The sequence below is a fragment of the Rhinolophus sinicus genome, linkage group LG03, assembly GCF_036562045.2.
Source record: "Rhinolophus sinicus isolate RSC01 linkage group LG03, ASM3656204v1, whole genome shotgun sequence".
NCBI classification, from domain to species: domain Eukaryota; kingdom Metazoa; phylum Chordata; class Mammalia; order Chiroptera; family Rhinolophidae; genus Rhinolophus; species Rhinolophus sinicus.
The window spans coordinates 42,453,146-42,472,694 of NC_133753.1; the positions used below are offsets into that span (position 1 = coordinate 42,453,146).

At 35.7% G+C, this 19,549-nt stretch overlaps 1 protein-coding gene and 1 pseudogene across 2 annotated transcripts in view; one reads left to right on the forward strand and one right to left on the reverse strand.

Annotated features, from left to right (window-relative positions):
• GLCE (glucuronic acid epimerase) overlaps positions 1–19,549 on the reverse strand; it is a 94,050-nt gene that overhangs the window by 33,250 nt on the left and 41,251 nt on the right. The window lies entirely within an intron of this gene.
• On the forward strand, positions 2,320–2,550 carry LOC109444335 (heat shock factor-binding protein 1; annotated as a pseudogene).

Genomic DNA, 19,549 nt, shown 5'->3' on the forward strand with positions numbered 1-19,549 from the left:
TAACTCTCCAAATATCCTTTAAATTTTTTAAATTAAAAATTTTAAATAAACTTTTTATCACAGTATAATATAGTGTACACCATGTTTAATTTTCAAAAAGTGAATGCACCTATGTAACCAGTACCCAGATCAAGAAATATACTACAAGAACACAAGGTTGGTTTAACATTCAAAATTCAAATTAACAGAAAAAGAGAAAAATCACATCATCCCAATAGGTTTTATCAAATAGAAGCTTCTTACAAAATTTATCCAGTCTTGATTTTATTAAATGCTTATAGCAAATTATCAGTAGAACAGAGCTGCCTTAACCAGCTACACAAGATTCATTCATGTTATTTCCCCGTTAAAACCCTTCCCCCAAAGGACCAACTCTCCTGACTTCTAACACAATTAATCAGTTTTGCCTGTTTTTAAACTTCATATAACTGGAATCATACAGTGTGTACTCTTTTGTGACTGGCTTTTCCCACCGAACATTATGTTCCTGAGATTCATCTACGTGGTTGTGTTCTGCAGTAGTTTATTTATTTTCATTGCTGTATAGTATTCCATTGTATACAACTACACTGCATTTAGTTATCCAATTTGCTGTTGGTCAACATTTTGGATTGTTTTCAGTTTTTGGCTATGTGAATGTTGCTCTCTGAACACTCTTACACGTGTTTTAGTGAACAAACGTTGCATTTTTGTTGGCTATATACTGAAGAGTAGAATTGTAAGGTCATATGGTGTAAGTTTAACTTTAGTGAAAAAAAGTATTAAAGCAATTTGTATTTTCACCAGCTGTGGAAAATGAGCTGCAAATGCAACACATCCTCACTAACATGTGGTATTGTCTGACTTTAAGTCTAGCCATTCTGTAGGTGAGGCAGTGGTATCTTACCATGAGTTTAATCTGTACTTTGCAGATAACTAATGAGATGCAGGATCATTTAATATGTCTCCTTGCTTTTTAAATATAGTCTGGGAAGTGACCATTTAAGTGTTTTGCTCATTTTTTTATTGGGTTGTCTGTCTTTCTTATCGATGAGCAGGACATTTTTACATATTCTGGCTGAGTTCTTTGTCAGATATACGTAATACAAATTGCAAATATCTTTTTCTCACTCTGTGGCTTGCCTTTTCATTCTTAATGATGTCTTTTAATGATCAGAATTTCTTAATTTTACTGTAGTCCAATTTATCCTTTTTTCCCCTTTTATTGTTAATACTTTACATACTCTTTAAAAATCTTTGCCCAGCTCGTGGTCATGAAAATATTATTTACTCCCAGAAGCTTTATTGTTTTATTTTTCTTATCTATAATTCACTTGTAATTAACTTCTTTATATGGTTTGAGGCTGAGATCAAGATTCGTCTTTTTCCCCACATGGATATCTAACTGACATAGCACAATTTATGGAAAAGAACGTCCTTTCTGCCCCGCACTCCAATGTTATCTTTGATATAAATCAGGTCACTAAATATGTGAGCATCTGTTGGCTCTATTTTGTTTCATTGGCTTGTCTTTTCTCGGCCTTTATTACTGTAGCTTTATAATAAGTCTTGATATCTTGTAGTATAAATCCTCCAGTTTTGTTATTCTTTAAGACTATCTTGGCTAACCTTGGCACTTTTCATTTCCATAATAAGTTAAGAATCAGCTTGCCAATTTCAAAAAACAAACAAATCTTGTGGAATTTTGTTTGAGATTACACTGAATCTGTATGGAAAGAACTGACATTTTTACAACACTGAGTCTTTCAATCCATGAGCTGGCATATTCCTCTATTTATTTGTCTTCTTAATTTCTCTCAATAATGTCTTAAATTGTTCAGTATAGAAGTCTCCTCGTTAAATTACTTTTGGGTATTTGATGTTTTTGATATACTGAAATATCATTTTAAAACTTTCACTTTTTGTTTGTTTTTTGCTGGTATAGAGGCCTAAAATAGATTTTTGTATATAAATCATGTACCTGGCAACCTTGCTAAATTCACCTTTTAATTATATTAGTTTACAGACTCTTTTGAATTTTCTTTGTGACAATCATGTCATCTGTAAAAACCTGCAGTTGTATTCCTCTCATTCTAATCAGCTTCTGCCCTTATTGCACTGTCTGGGCCAGCACTGCCCAATAGAACGTTCTGTGATAATGGAAATGTTCTGTGTTTGTGGTGTATGGTAGCCACTGGGCACACGTGCCTACTGAGTACCTTACATGTGGCGAGAGTGACTGATGATCTCTAATTTTAATTTTAACTAACTGAAATTTAAATGGCCACATGTGGGTTGGTGATGGTCTGAGATTTCACCGCCAAGTTGGGAACTGGGGAGATGGCCGAGACTGACCCCAAGACCTTGCAGGATCTCACCGCAGTGGTGCAGACACTCCTGTACCAAACAGATGCAAGATATGTTTCAGACCATGTCTGACCAGATCATGGGAACTGATGATATGAGCAGTCACATTCATGAGCTGGAGAAATACACTGCAGACCTCACGACACAGGCCAGTGAGAAGAACTTGAAGGTAAAAACAAGATACTTGCCACACACAAGAGTTGACTGAAATCCGGAACACTGTTTTTACAAGCCAAGAGAAGACCAAATACTTTTGCAAATAACTACTATGTGTAGACAGGTTTCGTATTATAAAGTGTGCATTCTTCTTATCACATACTATATAGTTAGTTTATAGAGTGATTCCCAACCTCCCCCCCCAAGTGTTTTTAACGTATGACAACTTCACATCTTGGACCTTGGTCAGTTGTACTGTTAAATATTAAACACTAAAACTTTGATGGTTCCTGCATAAAACTGTCAATTTTTTTAGTGCAAAAAAAAAATAAATTGCCACATGTGGTAAAGGACAGTTCAGGTCTAGGAGCTCCAAGATAATGGCAAATAACAAGTGGTTAAGCAGGCATCCTTGCTTTATTCCTTATCTCAAAATAAATGCTTTCACTATTTCATCACTAAATGTGATGTTTGCTGTAGGTTTTTTGAGGAGAGTGGAATGGGGGGTAGAACTCCCGATCAGATTAAGGAAGGTCTGTTTTGCTCACAGATTGCTAAAGGCACTTAATAAAATCAAGAACGGGTAAATTTTATCAAATACTTCTATTTGCTAGTGTATTGAGATAATGTTATTCTCTCTCTCTTTTTCTGTTAATCTGGTCAGTTAACACACTGACTGACTTCTGAATGTTAAACCAAACTTGCGCTCCTATAATAAAAGCAATTTGCTCATAACATCTGTATCTGTCTGTCTGTCTATCTAGATTTGATTTGCTAATATTTTTAGAATTTGTTTTCCTATATTCACGAATGAAAGGAATTTGTTCACCCATATTCACAAGTGAAATGGATTTAAAATTTTCCTTTCTTATAATGTCCTTACCAGGTGTTGATATTCAAGTTATATAAGTCTCAAAATGGACTGGGAAATATTTTCTCTCTTTTTATTGTCTGAAAAAGTTTTAGTAATATTGATGTCATGTCTTCTGAAAATTCTTGGAAGAATTTATTTGTGAAGCCATCTGGACCTGAAAACTTTTTTGTGGAAAAATTCCCAATTACAGACTCAATTTCATTAATATGGAACTACTCAGATTTTTAATTTTTTGTAAGTTTTAACTAGTTCTGCTTTTCTAGGAATTTGTCTATTTCATCTAAATTTTCAGATCTCAAATCTATTGACATAAACTAATTTTAAAATTCCTATTATCTTAAAAAAAAACATCTGTAGGCTCTAAGATGTTCCTTTTTCATTCCTGAAATTGGAAACGTATGCCTTTTCTTTTTTTTCTTCATGGGGTTTATTACTTTTATTAAATGTACTGATTTTGTTGAATATCTTCTGTTTTTTTCCTTCATTCACGTTGGCCCTAACTTTTATTTTCTGCCTTCTACATTCTTTGTAGAAGAATGCTTCTTGTAGGGCTTATGTTTGACCCCAAAGCCTTTGCTCATAAAAGATTATCCCCCCCTTTTTTTTTTTTACTGTCAAATAAAAAAATAAGTTGATGATTCCCCTTATTTAGTCATCTAACAGTTCATTCTATTGAATGCTGTGTTTTTAAAAGCTTCCTCTGATACACCTACTCTAGTTATCAGCTCTCTAATGAGAATATAATATTTAAGACTAGTGACTTGTGTTGTTACAGGACTTTACCAATACTGATGTTCTCCCTCCAAAGTGTCTTTTATATAAAAAGGGGTCATCATTAATGATTAATTGGATACCCTCACTGTAAAACACACAAATTAGTCTGGTCAGGATAATCAAGGCCTGGGGCAGTACCTAATATTCCCCACACTCTTAGTGACTTAGCAAAACAAATTTATTTCTTGTTCACACATGGTCCCACGGCCTCAAATTACACTTAAACAATTAATCACTATTGACTTAGTTAGGCAATATTTTTTTGGTGTATTGTTTTTCTTTTTCTACTGACATCTACTCAAGATTATACTAGCTAGCAGGCTTACTCTGGCTGAAGACATGAAATCTATATTAAAAGTCCTGATTTACAGATTAGAAATATACATGAACATGAAGTCCTCATAATGTTTCCATGCAGCCATGTTTTGATTTTTCACTAAGGAGTTGGAATTTATATTAGTATGAACTTTCCTGCTTGGCAATTTAGCATTACTCTGAAGACTCCATTATTTCTATGCTGTTTTGGAATAAACACTATGGACAATGCTACATGTAAGAAGTGACTATCTGGCACCATCCCTACCAGGTCTATCAGGGTGATAGATGGGAATGGGGTTGGGGGCAGGGTGAAAAAGATGAGGTAATAAGAAATACAAATTGGTAGTTAATACAGTATGGGGACTATAACCAACAAAGTTGTAAAAATCATGTAAGGTACCAGATGGGCACTGGACTTATCAGGGTGGTCACTTCATAGACTGTGTCCAATGTGCTATACACCTGAAGCTGAAGTAGAATAATATTGAATGTCAACTGGAACTAAATATATAGGTATATGTAGTCACAGGACGTGGAGTACAACATAGGGAAGACAGTCAATGGAATTGTAACAGCTGCAGAAGATGTCAGAGGGGTAGTAGCTTGGGGGGGTGGGTTATGACTTTATGAGGGGTTTAATGTCTAACTATTACATTGCTTTGTACGCCTGAAACTAAAAAAATACATAAAATTTAAAAAAAAAAGAAGTGACTAACTGGTTATATTATTATTATTATTGCCCCAGATTTTCCTATCTTCTGCATTTGTACATTTATGAGACAGGCAGGGTTTATACAGACCAGGAGGTTTATGAGAGCTTTATAAAAATATTTCATTTGCAATATCTATTTATCTTAATAAATAGAATTCTATCTAGTTTGACACTTCCAACAACAGCAGTGTTTGAAACTTTGCCTAAATCATGTTTATTAGCCATGAAATAGTTTTAAATTGGAACAAAAGTGATATTTGTGTCAAAGACCTGATTCTTTTCCAACTCACCTAATGATAAGCAACTGAGCAATAGAAAATGCCATGATCACAAGAAAGTCTGATCACTATATCTAATAACAAAGAATTGAAATAGGTGTGTGTGTGTGTGTGTGTGTGTGTGTGTGTATGTGTGTGTTTAGGAGGGTGAGTTTTGATCAATTTAGGGCTTCAGTCTGACAAAAAATTCTGAAATTTCACATATATGACATTAGGAAGCTATATAGCAAAGTAGGTAAGGATGTAGGCTTCTAAGTGTGCTTTTTGAGTGTGAATCCTGGCTCTATCACTTAGTAAGTCTGTGTCTTTTAAGACAGTTTTTAAACTTGTTTACATTTCAGTTTCCTCGTAAACCTATGGGCTTCAAGAATAACTACTTCATAGGGTAGGAGTAAATGAGTTAATGTATGTAAAGTGTCTAGATCAATGCCAGGCACACAGAAAGTATTTAATAAATGTCAGGAAATATCACCACCACCACCATCATATTGTTTTAAAAATGAGAGAAATAATTTTTAATAATTAAAAATGTAAGCCAAAGTTCAAAATTTTTCATTTAAATATGCCTTACAGAAAGTTGTATGCACTTCCAACCTAATGTCTATCCACGTTTGAAAACCTTTACTACTACACAAAACAATTACTCCTTATACATGATGACCTAATCAACAAGTGTTTAATGAACACCTACTAGGCACTAGCATGTAAAAATAAAAGGCATAGGGGCCGGCCCGGTGGCTCAGGCGGTTAGAGCTCTGTGCTCCTAACTCTGAAGGCTGCCGGTTCGATTCCCACACGGGCTAGCGGGCTCCCAACCACAAGGTTGCCAGTTCAATTCCTCGACTCCCGCAAGGGATGGTGGGCAGCGCCCCCTGCAACTAAAATTGAACACGGCACCTTGAGCTGAGCTGCCGCTGAGCTCCCGGATGGCTCAGTTGGTTGGAGTATGTCCTCTCAACCACAAGGTTGCCGGTTGGACTCCCGCGAGGGATGGTGGGCTGCGCCCCCTGCAACTAGCAATGGCAACTGGACCTGGAGCTGAGCTGCGCCCTCCACAACTAAGACTGAAAGAACAACAACTTGAAGCTGAACAGAACCCTCCACAACTAAGATTGAAAGGACAACAACTTGACTTGGAGAAAAGTCCTGAAAGTGCACACTGTTCCCCAATAAAGTCCTGTTCCCCTTCCCCAATAAAATCTTTAAAAAAATAAATAAATAAATAAAAGGCATAACAACTGCCTCTCAAAACCTTATAATCATTAACAAACCAATTATGTAGAATTAAAACCATATATGATTAAATGCTGATCTCTGTGGAAAAGAACATATTCTGACTATGACAACAGGGAATCCCACGAGAGTTGATGCGAGAATGCCTAGCATATTGCAGGCATTCCCAGAACTAAGGGCTAACTCTGCATCACACCAAGCCAAGAGAAGACCTAATAATCTGACCCTTCCTTACCTCCCACCTGCAAAAAGAGGGGGGAAAAAAGCTTTAAAAATATTTGGCTAATGTTACAGTCTCTTATTCCTAATGGCAAAAATCATACTTTTTTACATGTACTGTATTACTACAGGTATATACACTACTATACACACTTAAATTCACCAACATACTTTTGTTGAGCTGCCCATTGTAAAAACAAACAAAACAAAAATCCCTATTCATTAAGAACCAGAAAAGAACAGTAGACCAATTATAATTTTTTATGCTAGGTTTAGTACATAACTTCTGGCATAAGAATCATAGAGTCGGGAATAATCTTAGAAACCGTAGTCCAACTACTTTATTTACAGACAAAAAAATAAAAATTAAGATCTAGGGAAGTTTAATGACTTTCCCAAAGTCACAGAATTGGCATGGGCTGCACCAACATTAGAATTCAATTCTATGATTTCTAAGGCTGTGCTTTCCATGACAACTTACTGCCCTTATTGATCTCCCCGCAACACCAAAACAAATAAATAAGAAAATAGAGACTCAGGTAATGCTTTTATATCATCCTAGTTAGTACTGCAATATACTTTGCCTTGGAATGTGACAAAAGGAAATACTGAATTCTGGACGTTTTCCTTACCGAATGTCAACATTCAGCACTTTTTAAATAAAAAGTCTATAGTTCGACTGCTTATATATACTGAAACAATTTCCCATATGATTTTATCACACTTGAAATAGTTTCTATATTTAGTCATTTGAGAATTTTAATATGCTAGAAATAAAAACTAAATAACTAATGACTGGCCTATAGATAAATTAAGTGTACAATAAGATCACTACCATAACAAAAATATTAAGAAAAACTCTTACAACTGACAATTCTACATATAGTTGTTAATTTTGACAGTATAACATTATTACAGATAAAGATGGTTTAATCACTGTGTAAATGGAATTTATTGATCTACCGTAAAATGAGTTTATTGATAAAACAGTTTAAAGCATTACTTGAAGTTATATGAGTTTCTTTTGCAAATGTTATACCAACAATTATTTTTAAGAGTTTAATTAGGCCATTAAAAAGTTTCTGCAAATGTGCCCAATTTTTTTATATTTTTACTGCTAACAGCAATGTAGATGTGTATTATTTCTGAGAATAGATGATTTTTATTTTCAAGAAAGCTATTAGTTATCATTAATATCATTAGAGAACCATTTCTGAGCTATCAGTTGGAGACTCAGTCATATAATTAGCATTAATGAGCACTATGTTAGGGGTTCCCTCATAGAACATGTAGAAAAACAGCTTTTCCAAAAATGAAGCCCCTTATGAGAGAAGAAAACACTACATAAGGTAGAGATAATCTCAGTCTTATCTAATTATTAGTTTCCCTCCCAGAGGCTTAAAAGTTTAGAGAGATTTTCTAATAATTTTCAGACTTTTCTAATTTTAGGAGAAGCAGTGTAGTATAGTAGATGAGAGTATGGACTTTTAGGTAAGAAAACGAAGTTTCATACCCTACTTTGCCACTACGAGGTGTGTGACCTTGGATAAAATCTCTTTATTTGTAAAGTGTAGGTGATCACGCGCACCATGTAAGCTCATGGTGAGGATTTCACTTAAACAACATGCAAAACAAAGTCCCTGACTTGAAGTCATCCAAAAACCAGCTGCTGAAAAGAAGTTCAACTCCACCCTTCCTCAATTCTCCATTTCAGAAATGCTGATTTCAACATTGTAAGGTAAAATTGATACCGTCAACCGTCACACCAGCACAACTGTTTGTAGCTGCCACTTTATTAGTCTCGGGCTCTAAAGAATATTCAACCTAAGTCACAAACTTCACCTTGAGTCTTCTGTAAATAAGGAAGTAGGCTGCCATCAAGACCTTAACAAACAAAAACCCCCACTTTCCTTTCTTTTCCTGCTGTTCAGGAAAGGGAAGAAGGAAATAAAATATATATTTATAGGATAAAAATATATAGTACTTTTTATCCCTTTCACAAGGCTAGGAAAACAATGTCATATCTTATTTACAAAGAGAGCCTGAGAAAGGAGGACAATGTAAGTTATGTACAGTGACCACAGCAGCCACTACAGAACAGTTTGCACTTTCCAATTTAAAACTTGGTGGCTTAAATTCAAAGACTGTCATCATAATAACTACAACAAACCTGGGTTTAGCCACCAGAAATATCAGTGATGTAACCACATTATCAAATAAGATGTTTATAGAGTTCTAAAGGAGATAAGAAAGTCATCTTTCCATTTATAATGGCTTCTAATAATATTATGTTCAGAATGTGAATATGTAAAGCACTGTTTTGGCTTTCTCCTACTGAAATAGGGGATAACGCATCTAGTTAACTAGAATCTGTATCAATGGAATCAATCATAATTACCCAAATGACGTGACAGGAATGCTATCCTTTAAGGCATATAGTATTTTCCCCATTTAAGCATATATTTTATGTAATATATTAAGTTCTTAAAAGGACTTTATACAGTAAAAAGAAAAATCTATTTAAATAACATGGCATCCCTGCACATACTGTAGATCAAGTGTAGGTCTTTACAGAACAGAAATAGTAAATACTAAGCTCAAATATGCTAAGAATCACTCACTAAAACTTGATGTCTTTATTCCATTCTGATGAAAGCTAAATACAAACTGAGAATTCAATTAGTCATTGAATTACAGGTGTTTTTTTTTTTAGCAGTGGTCTTTAAAACGCAAGAAAATAGGTGATGAATATTCCACACATTTTTATTAATTCAGCCCGATGAAGCAACATTCAAGTATTTTTAACCTGTCAATTTAAATGTTTGTGTAAAGTGGCCTAAATATAAAAACATTCATTTCTAATCTCTTTCACCTAACATTAACTGATTAGTTATAAGAACATACAAAAGGTTACATATGTTGACAGACATCGCAGGAAATTATCAGGTTTTCTTTGTTCATTTGATTGTCAAAGGGGAAAAGATCTTGCCTAAGACCCCAAAATTTCTTTTTCTAAGGTAACACTTGTCAATCCAAATTCAACCTTTTCCACTGGCAGAATTTATTACATTTTACCTTGTCTTGCATGTCTTTTCAGTCAGAGAGATGTAATAATCTATGAATAAATTCTTACAAAACCATCTAGCTTTGGACAACAATGAAATTATCATTCAAACATCCAGCTATATAAAAAACGACATAGTCTTTCTATTGCAATAAGCACAGAAAACCAAAACTCATACATGGAAATGTCTATTTTCATTATAAAATATAGCCAAACATTCAAAGATGATGGCAACTAGTTCAATCAAAATATAGTGGGAAAGACTCTACCCACCTGGTTTATCATAAAAGGAGAAAAGCAAGAGCAATAGAAGGGACTAGCTGCCCCTTCACAGACACATGGATGGCATATCAACACCATTAGTCATTGGGGAAATACAAATGAAAACCACAAGATAACACGTATCAGAACAGCTAAAAGACAAAAACAAACTGGCAATACCCAGGTGCCAACGAGGATGCACAGCAACAGGAACTCATTCTCTGGTGGTCGGGATGCAAAACTGTAGTCACTTGGAAAAGGTTTGGCAGTTTCTTATAAAGTTAAATATACACTTACAATAAGGTCCACAATCCCACTCCTACATATTTACCCAAATGAAACAAAAACAAAAGGCAACTTTATGTAAATATTTGTAGTAGCTTATTCACAATTGCCCAAAGCTGGAAACAATCCAGATGTCCCCCAACAGGTGAAAACATAAACCAAATGTGGTAATACAATGGAATGTTATTAGGCAATAAAAAAGAACAAACTAATGATTTATGCAACAGATGGATGAATATTAAATGCATTTTATCAAGTGAAAGAAGCTAGTCCTAAGAGGCTACATATTATAGGATTCCATTTATACGAAATTCTGGAAATGGCTAACTAAAGGTATGGAAAACAAAACAGTGGTTGCCAGGGCTTGCTGTGGGAAGAGGGGTTGATGACAAAGGGGCAACTCAAGGGAATTTGGGGGGAGATGAAACTGTTGTTGGTAAATGCATGGCTATGCATTTCTTAAAACCCATACAACTGTGCAACACACAAAGTGAACTTTGCAGGATACAAATGAAATAAAACCACATAAACCAGGGTGTCAGGGAAACCAAAGATGGAATGCAAACTGTGACAAATGCCTCTAACTGTATTACAAATGAGTGACATAACAGAGTGAAGGAGATATGGAAGAAAAGAACTGACTTTACTGACTTTGGAAAAGAGCCTTTTGCTGGATACTGTGAGAATAAAATTTAAAAAGAACTATGCCAAACAGAAAGGTTCTCACAGGGGTATGGGTTAGCAGTTCTAAAACTACTACACATGTATAGCAAATATGTAAATGTAGTTACAAATAAGCAAAAGGGGAATGTTAGAATAATCCCTATGGTGCTAGACTGGATTTGGAGTTATCAGTATGAACTAATTTGTTTTATGCATATACAGATAGACAATACATACAGAAATAAACACTGATGTATGTATGTGTGTGTATATATTTATGTGTGTGTGTATATGTAATATATACACATCATACATACATACATTTCCTAACTCTGACCACGGAAAGACCTAGAAGCAGTAATATTTCAGTAGCAATGAGCACATCTAGCACCCAGAAGTTGGCTTCTAAATATTATTCTCCAATAAGATGGACCTTGGAGAAGTAGGTGATTCCAGGCCTGGGGCAGGGAACATACAAGATGAGGCTGTAGCATCTTGTAGAACCAGAAAGTAAGAAATTGCTTAAACACACACACACACACACACACACACACACACACACACACACCCCATGTTGAAAAGACACAGAAGCAAATTTCAAAGAGTTCCCAGTGGCCAAAGGTGGAACAATTTGAGCAACAAAATAAATGATAATAGCACTGATTCTAATCTAGAGAACAAAATAAGTATCCATGAGTGTGCGCTGACATAAAAAATGATTAAATAAAATAAATGTGGGGAGGGACACCTCTTTCTTACAAATTATAATAAATGAAGAAGAAAGGAGTGGAAGAGAAAATCACCCTTAGAAAATCAGAGTAATAATTGCTGCAGACAAGACCTACCAATTAATGCTAAAATGAATGCCCAAAACTTTAAGGAGAAACAGAATATTTGTGTAATCTCAAAGTATTTTCCCCCAACTATTTATTAATCAGGGGAAAAACAGTAACTTTACAGTGAAGAAATCTGGTAGAAATCACCAAAATCAAGTGATCACTAATAACATCACAGTAATGAGACATAGTGACATCATGTAACCCCTGATATCATGCACTGAGAAGGATACATCACCTCTCTGGTTTTCGTTCCCGAAATCTGTAAATTCAATCTAACTACGAGAAAAATCAGAGAAAACCAAATTGAATGACAATCTACAAAATACCTGACCTGTAGCCTTCCCAAGTGCAAAAGCAATGAAAGGAAAGACTGAGGAAATGTCAGAGACTGGAGGAGACAAAGGAAATATGATGAATAAATATAATGTGGGATCCGGGAAAAAGGACATTAGTGGAAAAATTGGTGAAATCTTATTCAAGTCTGTAGTTTAGTCGTCACTGTTGATTCTTTAGCTCTGATCACTGCATCACGGTTACTTAAAATATTAACATTAGGGGAAACCGATCTTTAAAACTTAGTTATGTCTAAAATTATTCCAAAATAAAATGTTATTTTTTAAAAAGGAAGCTTCAAAAAACTCCAGCCTTCATCCCTCACTTTCAAATGTGTGTATACCTTTCTTGATAGCAAATTTTGTGAATAAAATTGTTTTTCCTCTAAAAAAAAATTATTTGGCAGAAAATAAAATGTGTATAAAGAAAAGCTCTAAGAACTACATTACTTAAGGCTTTTTTGTGTTTTTTTATTTTTAAAAAGAAAATCCCATATTGTTCAATTAAAGAAAGATGTTTATATATTATCTCCTGTGAGGACAAACCCCGGAGGGTCATTTCCAAACTAGTTTTTTTCCTGCCCCTAAAGGCTATACAATGACATTGATCAGCGTCTACAAAATTAAAAAGTTGACTGCTGGAGTGAATGTTTGTGTCACCCCAAAATTCATGTTGAAATCCTAACCCCCAATGTCATGGTATTGAAGGCAGGGCCTCAGGGAGGTGATTAGGGCTCTGCCCTCATGAATGGAATTAGTGCCCTTTTAGTAGAGGCTCCAGAGAGCTCCCCACCTCTTCCGCCACGCGAGGACAGAGAGAAAAGACAGTCATTTATGAACCACAAAGCTGATCCTTACTAGACACCATATCTGCCAGCACCTTGATCTTGAACTTCCCAGCAGCCTCCAGAACTGTGAGAAGTAAATTTCCACTGTTTATAAGCCACCCAGTTATCTTATTTTGTTAGAGCAGCCTGAATGGACTAAGATATTGACATTCTTTTTAGTCTGAATGCCATCAAAGATATGAACAGAAAAAATTCCAAAACAAGTCTACCTAAGTCCTTTCTTATTCAGCCATATATGCTCTAAAAGACAAGTAGCATTATTTAATTTAAAGAAGAAATTCTGCCCTTTTAAACACACATATCTAATTTTAATGATACTGTCAAACTGGCAATGACTCAGTATTTAATTTTTAAAATAGTTTATGTTGGCCTAGAAAAATCTAACAAGTTTGTATGGAAAATTATATGGAAGGAAATTATCAAAGTGTGAACTTTTCTGTAAGTTTATCTCTCTTTCTTTTACTTTTAAATACAATATTGAAATATAAATCAGGGAAGATTTTTAAAAAGGTATCTTAAGATACGATTTTGATAGAGACAAAAAGCTTTAGCACTATCTTCTTATATTATCCATCATTTAAAAGAGAATTCGTATTCATAAGTCACAGTCTATGAATCAGACAGATACTTTACAAACACAATGCAGTTTAGACCACAGCTAAACATACATAGTACTAAGGTGGCCTCATTCACATATTTAAGTTATCAAGATTCCTATCAATTCTTTTCAGTTTTTTAATTAGTTTCAGGTGCACAATACAATGCAATAGCCAGACATTTCACCCCCCACAAAGTGACCACTCCCCTCCCCCAATCTACTGCCCCCCTGAAATCGTACATATCTATTACAATTCCATTGACTCTATTCCCTATGCTGAACTCCATACCCCGTGACTATGTATATATTAAATTATAGTTGGCATACAATGTTATTCAGCTTCAGGTGTACAGAGCCAACAGACATGAAAAAATGCTCAACCTCACTAATCATTAGAGAAATGCAAATAAAAACCACAATGAGATACCATCTCACTCCGGTCAGAATGGCTGTCATCAATAAATCAACAAACAAGTGTTGGCGAGGCTGTGGAAAAAAGGGAAACCTGGTGCACTGTTGCTGGGATTGCGCACTGGTACAGCCACTATGGAAATCGGTCTGGAGGTATCTCAAAAAACTGGAAATGGAACTACCTTATGACCCAGCAATTCCACTGTTAGGTATCTATCCAGAGAAATCCAAGATGCTAATTCAAAAAAATATATGCACCCCTATGTTTATTGCAGCGCTATACACAATAGCCAAGGTGTGGAAACACCCGAATGCCCATCGGTAGATGACTGGATTAAGAAACTGTGGTACATTTATACAATGGATTATTACTCGGCTATAAAAAAGAATGAAATCCTATCAATTTTTTCTGCAGCTTAATTTTATCCTCCTTAATTCAAATGTATAAGCATTCTAATTCTAAATCTATACTGAATTAAATATAAAATGTATAAAATGAAGCAGACATTCTCACAGATAAATTCCCACATTTCTCCCTTTAAAAAGTAAATTTTACAAAGTTTTCAATTGCATTTATAAGAACACAAGCAAAGATACCTCACAGAAATCTATTAAAATTCCAAATATATCTGATTATGCATGACATAAAAGACGCTGTTTTTCAAATCAAATAGTTCTTAAGAGATGAAGATTTCAGAAACTTATTTTGTTAAAATTACCTAGAAACTAGCAAAAAAACATTCTTTTAAAGATTTTGGTTTCTAAAACAAATTCAAAACAAAAGAGAAATTCTTTTATTTGATATTGCTTGGAAATTCTAATTTATATGTCATGTTTAAAAAAATATGTGTTTTTTTTTCAGTCAAGACATTCCTGAGAAGCCTAGCAAACATTTTATAAATTCTCTCGGCTCAAGTTTTAATTTCTCCTTCTGGCTTATGCTTTCTAAATCCTCAGGTATAAATGATTCAGTATAAACTTCAGAGAGAAACATAATTCAAACTTTAACCACTAAACATAGTTTCATATCAGGAGGTTTTCATTTAAAACTTCTTATACTCTAAACCACTGTTACTAGGATAGATATTAAAAACACATAATCATTTTTCTCAAAATATTACATTTCTGTTTAAATTTACCAAGAAAGACAAAATATAATTAAATACATTAGTGTGAATATTTTTTAGAGCAGAACAAGCTTCATCTTTATTATATAAACTTTTATTTTTGAAAATTTAGGCAAAATAAAGACCCCCTACTTAGAAATAAACATATGGCATTTAGCTGCTCATAACACTGTTTTATTTTAGAAATCAGTTATTTCAGAAAATTAATACCTCTTCCTAAGAAATAATACAGACGCTTCACTTCAAGAAGTTAGGCCTGGGGTTGGAGCACACATACTCATATGCATATTCAAATCTCTAATTAGTTTCATACACGACAACACTTACTGACAACTAAAATTGGTTAGCTATGACTTCACATAGTATAATTACACAGCATAGTAAGACACCCTGATTTAATCTTCTAGGCTAAGGGTCAGCAAAATTTTCTTAAAGGGCCAGATTTTAGGCTGGCAGGCCATCGAGACACTGTTACAACTAATAAACTGCCACTGGTTGTTTAATAAACTGCCACATGTTGGTTAAGGCAGCCATAGCCAACATGTAATGAATGGGTGGCCTATGTTCCAATAAGGCTTCATTTACCAACACAGGTGCTTGCCAACTCCCACACTAGGCAAACACACCTGATTATCAAAATGCAACACCTTCGGTAAACATAATTACATGTTCTCCTCATACCTGGAAGTTGTTATATGGAACATTAGCTATCATATCATAAAGGAACCATGAAAATATTTTCTGAGGTCAGACTCTCAGGTAGACTGAAAAGTTAAAATGTGTTAATAAAGCACACATTAAAATATAAGTTTGAAACTGTAAAGGGTATGATTACATTTTTATTAAACAAATGAAAGAATCTAAACTCTAGTACATGTCTGGTTTCAAACTCAACATATATTTGATCAAAACTTTAGTTTCCTGTCAAATTCCTGGAGAAACAAAATGAAAAGCCTGTAAGTCAGGCTCCAGCACTGGATAAAATGGGGTAATCACACTCCAACTGGTCTCTCTGAGTGAATGTAGCTGCAAGATCTGGACAGACTACACGAAATAGCTACTTGAGGACTAAGAAGTAAACAGTAGCAAGCAGATTGGGCCAGAAGACCAGAATTTGAAGAACCACCGAAAGAGCATTTTGTTTCCCACTGGTATCCTCCAGCCTGAATTTCACGCAGCCCCAAACCCAGAAGTAGCACAGAGAAAGCTTCAGGAGAAGCCGTCTAGTGCTGGCTCTAGGAGAGGGAAAGGGATCCTCTAACACAAGAAAGTGTCAAATCTGATAAAATATGTATAGGATCTACTATAGGCTAAAAACTACAAAATGCTGATGAAATAAGTCAAAGAAGACCTAAGTGCATAGAAAGGCATACTGTGTTCACAGACTGCAAAACCCAAAACAGTAAAGATGTCAATTCTCTCTCAAACTGGTCTTTAGATCCAATCAAAATCCCAGGATCCTTTGCAGTTAGTCAAGCTGATTCTAAAATTAATATGGAAAGGCAGAAGAACTAAAGTAGCCCAAACTATTAAAAACAAATTTTAAAAAAAGGAGAAAGTTGGAGGAATAACTCTATTCAATTTTAAGACTTTAAGCAATACTCATAGTTATCACAACAGTGGGATACTGGCGAAGGGACAGACACACAGATCAATGGGACAGAACAGCGTGTCCACAAACAGCTCTACTCAACACGGCCAACTGGTTTTTGACAAAGGTGCAAAGATAATACAATGAGAAAAGAATAGTCTTTCCGACAAACGGTGTTGGAACCACTGAGCATCCAATGCAAAGAAAAAAATGAACTTTGACCTAAACCTCTCGCTTTATATAAAAATTAACTCAAAATGGGTCATAAACCTAAATGTGAAATATAAAGCTTTACCAAAAAGAGGGGACAAAATCTTTCTCCTACGGTTAGGCAAAGAGGTCTTAAATATGACACCGAAATATAACCCACTAAGCAAAAAGTGATAAATTGGACTTTATCAAAATTAAAAACTCTTGCTCTGGGAAGATAGCTAAGATAATGTAAAGACAAGCTACAAACAGGGAGATAATATTTGCATATTACATGGCCAACAAAAGATTTGTATCCAAAACATACCTATAAAGAACTCTCAAAACTCAACAATAAGAAAACAACAATTTGTAGGTGAACAAAAGCACACCGATCAGAAAGGCTAAAATCCAAAAAACTTGTGCTGCCAAAGACGTAGGGCAATGGAACTCTTAATTCATTGCTGGTGGGAATGAAAAATGGCACAGCCACTTTGAAAAACAGGGTGGCAGTTTCTTATAAAGTTAAACCTATACTTATTCTACAATCCAGCAACAGAACTCCTAGATACTCAAGTGAATTGAAAACTTATATTCACACAAAAAATCTGTACACAATTGTTTAACAGAAGCTTTATTTATAATCACCAAAAACTGGAAGAAACCAAGCTGTCCTTCAACAGGTTGTTAAAAAAATGATTAAAGAAAACAATTTAGCTGATAAAAACTTTACTTAACACTTCAAGAAGTGGACAGTTTCCACTTGGGGATCTGCAAAACAGGGCAGAAGGCAGGAATTTTTTTTTTATAAGATGAAGAATAAAGAACAAGGAAGAGAAAAAGAGAAAGTATCTGATTGGCTGGGGCCGCATAGTCAACCGAGTTTGGGGTGAGGCCCGGAGTTGTGGGCTTGGCCCTCGGGGACTGGCTGATGAGAAAAATGTGTTTCTGGTAAGTGGACCATTTACAGGGACATGATACATAAGGTTTGGTTTGCTGACATGGCACCTGGGGGTAGAAGTGGCTCCATACTGGGCCTAGGAAGTTATTTCAACAAGGTGAATAGATAAACTGACTGCAGTAGCCCCTTAAAACAGACTACTCTGCAGGAATGAACTACTTAATTCAGTTCATGTGGCCACGTGGATAATCTTAAATGCATTTTGCTAAGTCTTGAAAGAAGTCAGATCCAAAAAGTTACATATTGTATGACGGCATTCGTATGACACACAGGAAAAGGCAAAACTATAGGAAGAGATGAGTGGCTGTCAGGATGGGAGGAGAGAGAAACAGCTGACGACAGAGCAGAGGCACAGGCGCAATATTGTGATTTACAAGAAATATGTACATTTGGTCATTCAAATGACCGAAATACATTTCTCACGTGTGTTTCGTGTTCATCCGTGGTTCCTGGCTCCCAGCTCCCAAACCCCTGGAATTTACTGACTGATAAGAGCAATGAGTGCATTCTTTGTTGTAATCTTTGGTCTCTTGCCCTCAGTTCTTGTACATAATTCAGAGCCATAAAGGGGAACAGGTGTATTATTATTCATAACAAGCCCCTTTCCACCACACTGGGTTTAATAAAGTGACTTTTGGAAAGCACCTAAGGATGGAGGCTGGTTGCCAGGACAATCAACCATGTGATTACAGGGTTGGCACTTTCAGTTCCACACCCCTCACTTCCAGGGAGGGGAGAGGCTGGAGGTTGAGTCAATCACCAATGGTCAATGACTGAATCACTCGTGCCTACACTGCAACCCAATAAGAGGGGATTCCAAGAGCTCCCCGGTTGTTAAACATGTGAAAATTTGGGAGAGTGCAGGCTTGGCGAGGGCATGGAAGCTCCACATCCCTTTCCCCTATACCTTGCTCTAGGCATCTCTTCCATCTGGCTGTTCTTGGGTTATATCTTTCTATAAACCAGTAATGTAATAAGTCAAATGTCGTTGAGTTCTGTGAGCTGCTCTTGCAAATTAATCAAACCCAAGCAGGGGCGGGCACTGGGATCTCCACTCTGCAGCTGGTGGGTCAGAGGCCCAGGTGAGAACCTGGGCTTGGGGTTGGCACTGAAGCAGGAGGGCGAGGCGAGAGCAGTCCTACGGGACTGAGCCCTTAACCTGAAGAATCTGATATCATCTCTGGACAGATAGTGCCGGACATGAGGACACCCAGCCTATGTCTGAGAATTGCTTGTTGGTGTGGGAAACCCACCCCTCTCCAATACCCACACTGTAATTGGGTCCAGAATCTTTAACAGGAGTATTTTTAGAGTGAGGAAATTGTACGGAACAGGGGTAGTGGACAGTGACCCTGTGCATTTGTCAAAACCCGTACAGAACTGTACATCACACAGAGTGAACTTTAATCTATACAAATTCAAAAAATCAACTAAGGTGCTGGGGGAATTTCAAGGTAAAGTGCAGTCTGT